Below are 12359 nucleotides of genomic sequence, written 5' to 3' on the forward strand. Positions count from 1 at the left end.
AAGTAATTTTCCTCTGGCTGAGTAACTCAGGATACTACTGCTGTGACAGTCAAAACCTTGCCAGGCAACCCAATGCCACTGTGGGAAGATAACCAGAGCAGTACAGATTCTTTCTCAGACTGGATGCACTGGAATAAATTAAGAATGTAGTTAGCAACCCTATAGTATGTGTCAGGCAGTATTATTTTTCACCCTGAAGTAGAAAGCTCAAACTCATGAGCTCTGACAGGTCACAGGTTTTGGATAAGATATAAGTGATGGGTTCAAAGTATAAATTGCAGATTTTTCCTCAAATAAGATAATCTATAACATTATCCTTGTAGAGTACACTATTAATCCTATATGCCGTCTGTCTTAATTACTTTTCCGTTGTCCTAAGATACCCAAGACCAAGACAATTTATAAGAGAAAACATTTTTGGAGCTGATTGTTCCACAGGCATAGAGTCTACTGTATTATCATCATGGAGGAGAGCATGGCAGCAAAGAGGCATGGCACTGGAGCAGTAGCTGATCCACAGGCACAAAGCAGAGAGAGACAGCTAAGCATCACTTGGCCTTTGAGGCTCAAAGCTCACCTCCAGTGACATACCTCCTCCGAGTTCATATTTCCTAATACCTCTCAAACTGTTTTACCCACCTGAAACCAAGCATTCAAATGTGGGAGCCATTCTCATTCAAACTAACACATCTCCTTAAGCCTATAAATGTTGGTATAAAAGCCTTTTTTTGAAAGCTCACACATCAGCTAAGTAGAATAACCACCAAAATCCAATGATGTGAAAGATATTCATAACAATGAAACTAGATATGTTTCCAACTATAAATGCTTTAAGACCATTTGTCATGTAAAGCACAGATTGGAAACTCTTTCAAGGTAACACTGTGAACTTCTAGAACTTGTGCTGACCACGCCTGCCATGGTGCTAGAGAGGTAACCCAGGACACTGAACAATTTGCCATTTATAAGAGAATCTGTTAGTCCTTGCCTAAACACCCTTCAAAGAACAGTGGCAAACTTCCATCAGTTACTGTGACTGTCTGTGGCCCAGGACTCAGTTCTCTTCTTGAGTCATATCCACCTTCCATTTTCATCTCCTCCAGAAGAGGTATTGGCCAACTACAAGATGACGCAGAACACAAATGATTGTCTAACTTGACCAAAGATGCATCAGTTCTCAAATGCAGTTTTTGCTGCAGAGATTAAAAAAGGAACAGGAAGGAGTAGCCTCTAGCTGAAGAACTGTTTGTTGCTTAGCATCCTTTCCTTCTCTGGACTTATTTTTCTTCCTGAAAACTCCCTTAGCACTAAGGAGAACCCCTTTTCAGTCTCTGCTCCTAAGAGACTTCAAAGAATACCTTATAATAGTGATACATTGTTATAGATGCAGGTTGAAAAATTACTGAGAATTCTATTGGAATTTCTTTAGAAATTGGTATTTATTTTAGAGATCATCCCCTTGATGGAGGTCAATTATATTCCAAAACATCAGGGGTGAAGGAGAAGCTGCTTATTTTTCTCTGAGATGGTTTTCTAGGAGAAATGAACTCATTTGGAAAAGGAAAACCAGCCTAGTGTTTATCTATTGCTGAAAAGCAAATTACGCAAAATGTCGTGACTTAAGGCAGTATGTGTTCTGTGGGACAGGAATCTAAGCCTATCTCAGCTTGTCCCTTGCTTCAGGCTTTCTTAGAAACATCCATCAAGGTTTTATTTGGGCCTGGGGTTTCCTTTTAAACTTGGCTCAGGGAGGACATATTTCCAAGCTCATGTGGTTTCTGGCAGTGTCTAGTTCCTTGTGGAATATCAGGTTGGAGGCGTTGGCCCCATGCTGTCTGTTGGCTGGAGGCTCTCAGCGGTTCTTTGCCATGTGGCCTTCTCCAGATGGCAGAACACTTTTTCCAGGGTTGTAAGACAGAACATCAACATAGAAGGTCTGCCGGGAAAAGAAAAATTGCTATCTAATGGAGCAAGCTCAGAGGAGTGATGTCCATCACTTCTGCTGTGCTCTGAAAACCAAGCCACTGATTCTGTTCACACTCTGGTGATGGAAAGACTATACCATTCCAAGCCCACCAGGAGGTGTGGACATCAGGGCCATATTGGACTCTCTCTCCTGCCTATTTTTACTTATGGAGATCATAAATGAGGATGGATCAGCGGAGGAAGAGAATATTTAGAGCTGTTTAATGATTGTAGAATAACATGAAGCATTGAGAACAGTATGAAGCATTATTGAGAAGAAATGAAGAAAATTTGTCACACTGAAATCCATTTTTTTCCTCATACAAATTTTTAAAAATTTTTTTAATTTTATTAATTTATTCAGTTTACAACTCAATTGTTATCCCATCACTTTTATCCTCCCGTTCCTCCCTCCTGCTTTCACCCTATTCCCCTCCCCTAGGTCTAAGACTGAGGGGGACCTCCTACCCCACTATATGGTCATAGGCTATCAAGTCTCATCTTGGTAGCCTGCTTATTCTTTCTTTGAGTGCCATCAGGGCCTCCCGACCAAGGGGAGGTGGTCAAATATGGGACACCAGAGTTCATGTCATGGAGAGCAGGGATAAGTTTTTGTCTCAAAGACCAGCTAAACTAAAATCAAGAAAGAACCAAGAACCCCCACGAAGAGAAAAGATTTTCATCTAAGCTTATGTGAGTGTGAATTCATTTCCATGCAATGCATTTCAATCAATGCAAAAAAAAAAAAAAATGCTTTCAGAAAATAGCGGCCTGTGCTACAACTTTCTATAATGTCAATAACTTTCTTGTGTTCTTGAATCCCAGGTGACAAGGATAACTTACTCCACTACCCGCTCTTACCTTCCATTGGCAAACTTTTTAAAAATTAAAGGTGAAGGATTACCAATTATCAGTAAGTAAAATAGAATCATTTATGTTAAAACCTACCATTCTCACACCCTGTTAAGAAATGGTATAAACACCTTATCTGACAATAGTATAAAATGTAGGAAAAGAATATAATTGTTGAAGCATGTGCTTAAACTCACAATGAAAACTAGATACATGGTTGCTTCTCAATCATAAAATATGTTAAAGCATAGCAAAAGCAATGTTTTAAAGGAAAAACAAGTTCTACAGTAATGAGAGTTTCCTTAATGCAAGATCAATAAAAAAGTGACTACTTCTTGAATTTTCAAGGTAGGATAAACAAAGAAAGACGTGGCAGGCATGCTCTAATGAGAGTAATGAATTCATCTTTATGTGTATCAGGAGTTCATATGCCACCTTTCTTAATATAAACAACATTTCTAGTATATCTCTCATTTTTCATTGGTCAGTTAGACTTAACTTTTTTCCTAAGGTGAATTCCACATCATTAATGTCTCATTTTTCCAATTACCTTGAAGTTTCTAAATCATTGAGGCTATGTATCCTCTTCTCGTTCTTTTTCTCAGACACAGAGCCTAAGACATGGAGATTTATTAACTACAGGTTAATTTTGAGTATAGGATCTCGCATGATATCCCAGGCTGGTCTTAAACTCATTATATAGCCCAGGCTGACCTAGAACTTATGGCAGTCCTCTGGCTTCAGCATCTTTAGCGCTGGGATTACACATGTGAGTTATCAGAACTGACTACTGCCTGCATTCTTGCATTTGCCTGGAGAGTGTAGTGTTCTTCGTGTTAAAAAAAAAAAAGACAGCAGCAAACACAGTTTGTTGAAGCCCTTACAACTTAAGGATTTAGTCCACTAAATTCTATTTCTTTTTTTTAGATTTTGTTACTATTTTTTAAATTTTTTACTTAATTAATTTACTCAGATTACAACTAAATTGTTATCCCATCACTGGTATCCTCCCATTCCTCCTTCCCTCCTGCTTTCACCCTATTACCCTCCCCTAGGTCTATGACCAAGGGGGACCTCCTCTCCCAATATGTGGTCATAGGCTATCAAGTCTTATCTTGGTAGCCTGCTTATTCTTTCTTTGAGTACCATCATGCCTTCCCACCAAAGGGAGGTTGTTGAATATGGGGCACCAGAGTTCATGTGACAGTTAGTCCCCACTCTCCACATAACTGTGGATAATGTACTGTCCATTGGCTAGATCAGTCTTATCTTGGTAGCCTGCTTATTCTTTCTTTGAGTGCCATCATGCCTTCCCACCAAGGGGAGGTTGTTGAATATGGGGCACCAGAGTTCATGTGACAGTTAGTCCCCACTCTCCACATAACTGTGGATAATGTACTGTCCATTGGCTAGATCAGAGTAGAGGGTTTGATGTTTACTACTTGTATTGTCCTTGGTTAGTGAAATAGTTTGAGCAGAACCCATGGGCTCTGATCTACCTGTTATAATGTTCTTCTTGTAGGTTTCTAAGACCCTCTGGATCTATTTCCCCATCTCCTATATTTTATCTCTCAGTTGAAGAATGCATAAAGAAACTGTGGTACATTTACACTATGGAATACTACTCAGCTATAAAAAAACAAGGAAATCCCAAAATCTGTGGACAAATGGATGGAACTAGAAATGATCATACTGAGTGAGTTAACCTACAAGCAGAAAGACTCACATGGCATATACTCACTGATAGTTGGACACTAGCCCAAAAGACATGTCCCATGAAAGTCTTGACTTACCAGGAGATTGGGATAGAGGTGAGGACTTTCTACTGGGACTCTAGTCCACTAAATTCTAGACCCAAACTTTTCAGACAAGGTGTTCAGTGAGTTTCTTCCCTTTCTGAAGCAAAGAGGTCGGTCTTTACAGACAGAAACTTTTAACACGGTAGAAATGCCTTGGCTCCTGTTCTTCTAGTCCATAGAGCTATTCCAGAAGCCTGCAACTAAGGCGTCAGTTAGACTAGTCCACAGCCTCCAGAAGCATCCTCCTGTGTTGCTCCCACTTCAGGCTGGTGTGAGCCATCCTTAGTAATCCTTGGATTTAGCATCATGGTTTGAATCTGTTTTGTTTCTTTTCAGGTTCTCTTTCCTGCGTTTCCGTAGGACCTTCGCACTTCTCGCTCACACCAGCAATTACGCGTCAAACACACTCTACTCTAGAACAGTGGTTCCCAACCTTCCTAATGCTGCAACCCCTTATTGCAGTTCCTCATGCTGTGATGACCTCCCCTCAGCCATAAGATTGTTTTCATTGCTACTTCATAACTGTGATTGTGCTACTGTTATGAATCATAGTATAAATATCTGATATGTATCCCCCAGAGGGGTCATGACCTACAGGTTGAGAGCTGCTGATCTAGAATGACCCCATCTTAACTTGATTTCATCTGGGAAGTCCCTATTTCTAAATAAAGCCTCATTCTCAGGTACTAAGGTTTACTGATTTTCCATGTCCTTCTGGGGGACGAGGGGAATCACAGTTCATGATCCAAGCCTCTAATCTCTTCAGATCCCTCTCTGTGAGAGAATGTCTATACTCTGTAGTCAGTTGGCATGGATTTGGAAGTTTCTAGCAGCCAACATTATCTCCAATTAATCTACAAAAACTTAATCGTAAAAATTGCTTCTTCTGTGATAAAAATAATTTGCTTTCTAGGTGCATCTCAAGTGTTCTCAATGTTTTATGCTGGTAACTGGATGGCTGTTTCTCATGTATATGCCTTTCTTTGTCCACTCATGTCTCATTCTGAGCTCAAGGCTATTGGGCTGCTTCTTGTGGAGATGAGAGTCATAGCAGTTTTATTACTTGAAGGTCAATGATGCAACGGGTAATGGTTTGTCAGTCTTCAATTCTGGTCATCTGACTTTATGTCTTAGGGCAGACATCTTCAGCTTAATTTCACAAGGAATTACCTTAAGGGGATCAATGCCCCGGGATCTCATGCTTGTTTTCATGGTCTGGATTTCTAGTTCCAAAGCACAGTATAGCACTTATCATTTGTGTACACACGAATCCCTGAGTATCTTGTTGAATTACAAATTCTGTCTGAGAGTGTTTGAAATACTGCCTAATTTAGCATTTGTGTGTGAATGTGTGCATGTACATGTGCAGTGGGTGTACCTGTTCATGTGGGTGTGTGCAGGTGTGCCTATGGATGCCAGATGTCAACATCAGTATCTCCCTTCATTGCTCTCTACACTATTGCTATTGTTGTTAGTGTTATTACTATACTTATTAGTTTTGAGAAAGAATCTTTAAGTATCTTGGAGCTAGAGTATTGACTCAGTAGACTATTGAATGGACAATGAGCCCCAAGGATTTTCTGTTTTCTTCCCTGCCCCAGCTGTGGGTTTGTCTGTTCCTATCACAGCAGTGGGCTTTTCCATGGGTGCTAGGAATCGGAAGTCAGAGCCCCATGTTTGCCCAGCAGACACTTTATTGACTGAACCCTACCCCCCTATCTTTTAATTTATAATTTAGCAACAAATTTCCAGCTGTTCTGCTTTGATTGAAAGTAGCTAGAACACCAGTTCTGAAACTTGGCTTGCACTGAGATCAACTGGTTTTTATCCAGGTTTAAGTTTTTTCAGATGTAAGTGTTTTTTTTTTTTTTTTTAATCTCATTTTTAGGCTTCTGACGTTGACAATAAGTACATAAAATTCCGTAGATATTTTGAGTTTGGAGGGTTATTTGTCTACTGGCCAGGATACATCAATTCCACTAGTTAATTTCTTTTCAGTCATGTAGGAGCTCTACTCACTCTCAGGCTCCTTGATCACCAGGAGACCTGCACTGATGCAATCTGCAGATGTTAATGATGAGCTTTTTGCTGTCATATACAGTGTCACCCTCACCTCAGGAAGAATGGGTGTTTCACCCAAGACCTCAGCAGAGTACGTGATGCTCCAACTCCCCAAGTGCTGCCTGAAGCTTTTGTACCTAAGAATGATGGCAGCAATGAAACCGGATGGCAGGGTTCTAGAGGATGCTTATTTCATGATTTGTTTTTACTTTTATAATGCAGTATTTTGTTTGATAAAAGAAATATTTTCTTAAATGTTACCAAGGGATAACTAGAATTGTCTCTCTTGGTCATTTTCTAATGACTTTCTCTAAGATTATCATTTTTTTTTGTTTTTGTTTTTTGTTTTTTTTTAAAGAAAAATCTTTCACAGAAAAGTGTAGTTCTGCCCCTTTATTAAGGAAGGTTCACGATGCAACAAATGGAGACTATTAAAGAAGGCCAAAACCAATCAAGTTGCAGTGGAGCCCAGTCTCCATATCTGCAGTGCTGCTCCCACAAAAAAGGTCCAGGGAACATTGTGGAAGATGGGGCAGAAAGATTTTAAGTGCCAGAAGATTGGGGAGTTTGCTGTGAGATTTGTCCCTGAGTAATATGAAAGCTATACTCATAAGTCTCACTAGCATCACTGCCCAACATAATATGAACAAGAACAACACTAATAGAGATGCCAAAGTAGTCAGAAAAAAAAAACCCTACAAAGGCCCAAACCTATACAAAGAGCTATAGGCAACAGAGGAAAGCTGGAACAGGCGAAGAACACAATGGTGCCACCCACATTCATGGGCAGTCTGTCACCTTGAGCTTATCCTCTTTGAAAAGGCCATTACAGGCATACTAAAAATGTGCCTTTCTACAGGGATTCCCCGAAGTGCGCCTTTCTAATGCCCTAGGCATCACCTGACCCATTCAATGTGGCTACGCTATCAAAGTATCACTTTATAGAGCTTCATGATGTAGATGCAAAGAGAAGTTGTTTCAAAAATTTCTGTAGATAAAATATCAACTACTGATTAGTTTTATTGATCTCTTTATCAACACCATCACCATCATCATCAACACAATGACCAACACTATTATCACCACTACCACCACCACCACCACACCACCACCACCACCACTACCACCATCATCACCACCACCATCACCACCACACCACCACACCACCCACCACCACCACCACCACCACCACCACCACTACCGCCACCACACCACCACCACCACACTACCACCACCACCACCACCACCACACTACCACCACCACCACCACACCACCACCACCACACCACCAACCACCACCACCACACACCACCACCTTCACCACCACCACCACCTCACCACCACAGCCACTCACCACCAACCACCACCACCACCAATCACCACCACCACCAACCATCACCACCACCATCACCACTACCACCACCATCACTCACCACACACCCACACTACCACCACCACCACACCACACCACCACCACACCACCATCACCACACACCCACACACCACACACCACCACACCACCACCACCACTACCACCACCATCACCACCACCACCACCCACCACCACCACCACAACCACCACCACCACCACACCACCACTACCACCACCACACCACCACCACCACCACCACACCACCACCACCACCACTACCACACCACCACCACCACCACCACCACCATCACCCACCACCACCACCACCACACCACCACCACCACCACTACCACCACCACACCACCACTACCACACCACCACCACCACCATCACCACCACCATCACCACCACCACCACCATCACCACCACACCACCACACTACCACCACCACCACACCACCACCACCACCACCATCACCACCACCACCACCACCTCCACCACCACCACCACCACTACCACCACCACACCATCACTACCACACCACCACCACCACCATCACCACCACCATCACCACCACCACCACACCACCACACCACCACCACCACCACTACCACCATCATCACCACCACCACCACCACCACCACCACCACACCACCACACCACCACCACCACTACCACCACCACACCACCACACCACCACCACCACCACCACCATCACCATCACCATCACCATCACCACCACCACCTCCACCACCACACCACAACCACCACACCACCACCACCACCACCACCACCATCACGACCACCACCACCACCACCTCCACCACCACACCACAACCACCACACCACCACCACCACCACCATCACCACCACCATCACCACCACCACCACCATCACCACCACACCACCACACCACCACCACCACCACACCACCACCACACCACCACCACCACCACTACCACCACCACACCACCACCACCACACCACCACCACCACACCACCACTACCACACCACCACCACCACCACCATCACCACCACCACCACCATCACCACCACCACCACACCACCACACCACCACCACCACCACTACCACCACCACACCACCACACCACCACCACCATCACCACCACCACCACCTCCACCACCACACCACAACCACCACACCACCACCACCACCATCATCACCACCACCACCACACCACCACCACCACCACTACCACCACCACACCACCACTACCACACCACCACCACCACCACCATCACCACCACCACCACCATCACCACCACCACCACACCACCATACCACCACCACCACCACTACCACCACCACACCACCACCACCATCACCACACCACCACCACCATCCACACCACACCACCACACCACCACCACCACCACCACCCACCACATCATCACCACCCCACCACCACCACCACCACCACCACCACCACATCACCACCACCACCACCACCATCATCACCACCACCACCACCACCTCCACCACCACACCACCACCACCACCACTACCACCACCACACCACCACTACCACACCACCACCACCACCACCATCACCACCACCACCACCATCACCACCACCCACCACACCACCACACCACCACACCACCACCACCACCACTACCACCATCATCACCACCACCACCACCATCACCACCACCACCACACCACCACTACCACCACCACCACCACCACCACCACCACACCACCACCACCTTCACCACCACACCACTACCACCACACCACCACCACCACCATCACCACCACCACCACCATCACCACCACCATCACCACTACCACCACCATCACCACCACACCACCACACCACCACCACCATCACCACCACCTCCACCACCACACCACAACCACCACACCACCACTACCACCATCACCACCACCACCACCACCACCACCACCACCACCACATCACCACCACCACCACCACCATCATCACCACCACCACCACCACCTCCACCACCACTACCACCACCACACCACCACTACCACACCACCACCACCACCACCATCACCACCACCACCATCACCACCACCACCACACCACCACACCACCACCACCACCACTACCACCCATCACCACCACCACCACCACCACCACCACCACCACCACCACTACCACCCACCACACCACCACACCACCACCACCATCACCACCACCACCACCTCCACCACCACACCACAACCACCACACCACCACCACCACCATCACCACCACCATCACCACCACCACCACCACCACCACCACACCACCACCACACCACCACACCACCACCACCACCACACCACCACCACCACCACCACACCACCACCACCACCACACCACCACCACCACCACCACCACCACACCACCACCACCTCCACCACCACACCACTACCACCACACCACCACCACCACTGCACCACCACCATCACCACCACACCACCACCACCACCACCACACCACCACCACCACCACCACCACATCATCACCACCACACCACCACCACCACCACACCACCACCATCACACCACCACCACCACCACCATCACCACCACCACACCACCACCACCACACCACCACCACCACCACACCACCACCACCACCACCACCACCACCATCACCATCATCCCCATCACTACCAACACGATCATCATCAATTATCATTATCTTTATTTTGCCATCTTGCCTTTACTTGTACTTGCTGGTACATCCCTTACTTCCTTTACCGATGATGACAATTGAGTTGCGTATTGTGGCTTCTTTCATGCTAACTCATCTACCCTAGATCTTTCCATTCACCTCCATTGGCTTATTAAGGGCTACATCCTTGCTCTTTCTTTCTTTCTTCTTCACCTCCCACTTCTATTATTTTTAAATACTCTTTACCATGATAGTCTGAAGGTGGAGAGGAAGGCCTGCCTTCTTGCATCAGGAGCACTGCCGTATTATTTAATGACTGAACAGTATTCTCTTCTGCTGCTTCTTATCTAGCTAATGAATGCTTTGTGGTTAGAATTCAATTTCCCCCAGTGTTTACTACTATAAACAATTACACAATAGCAGCCATTGAAGTCTTTCTGTGGATAACTCAGATGGAATCCTAAAAACATAATTTCTAGGTCAATTTTCATATATTTAATGATGTGTTTAATTATGTCCACAACATTTCAATACACTTTGCACCAATTTACAGTGCAGACTCTCTAGTGCTCACTAAAACCTGTGTAAAATATCAATTTACTGGATATTTCTTAGTTGTATGAATTAAAATTTGATGTCATTTTAATATTGTCTCTTTGAAGAGATTAAGCACCCTGTATACATAATACTTTTCTGTGCAAAACAGTTACTGACTATAATTTTCTCTTATTATATTCTTTCCACAGTGCGTAGTTAATCTGCTGGTTCTTTCTATTTCTTTTCAATCTCCTTGAGATGAAGGGCACTATCTTCGGGGCTGTATTTTCCGAATTCAGAAAGAGAGCACGAAGAAGCATAGCAAACATTTTCTAAATAAAAATGGAGCAAGCATGTTTTAAAGCATTTCAAATCCTTGATGTTTGCTTTAAATTTAATAGTCAAGACAATTTTACAGTCTAGGCCTTGAATATTGTTGAGCATAAGCAAGGCACCATGATGATTATGAGTCTTTGTAATGAGATTTATCTCACTTCTGTGGGACAGCTTTTGTATCCTATGCATAGGACAAATGTAGACTTTTTATCTTTATCTTCTGGTAACCACTGGGCATATCACAGTATTAAATCTTCCAGCATTGTTATCATGATGGGTGGATGGGTTCTTATTTTGTCTTACTTTCTTTAGCCCTACCCTAATTCTGTGACTTCTTTTCCTGTGACTTCTGTTTTTCTGCTAAGAAATGGAACCAGAAATTCTGTCCAGATGTTTGAAAACAAGCCTTGCAGACAGCTGGAAGAAACAGGTGTACAGTAATCTATGGACTATTAACATATCTAATTGAATAAGTGTTGGTAGTTACTTAAGTAATTAAGAATAAAAGAAAGCTCCGTAAAAACGCCTAACAAAAACATTGCTGACAATCACTGACAACTTAAAACTCATTTTGCAAAGCTTTCTAAAAAAATTGAGCATTCTATATTGAATATTACCTTTTGTCTTGTCATTTACAAGGTAACTCTAATGAGAATCTTGTTTATTGCTCTACCAAGTCTTTCTTGTATGTGTTCCGTGCATTTTTGAAACAGCAGCATCAGCAATCTAGTCTGCATGCTTTCTCATGAATATTTATAGATAGCTTAAAAAAAACACACTTA

The sequence above is a fragment of the Acomys russatus genome, chromosome 2, assembly GCF_903995435.1.
Source record: "Acomys russatus chromosome 2, mAcoRus1.1, whole genome shotgun sequence".
Lineage (NCBI taxonomy): Eukaryota > Metazoa > Chordata > Mammalia > Rodentia > Muridae > Acomys > Acomys russatus.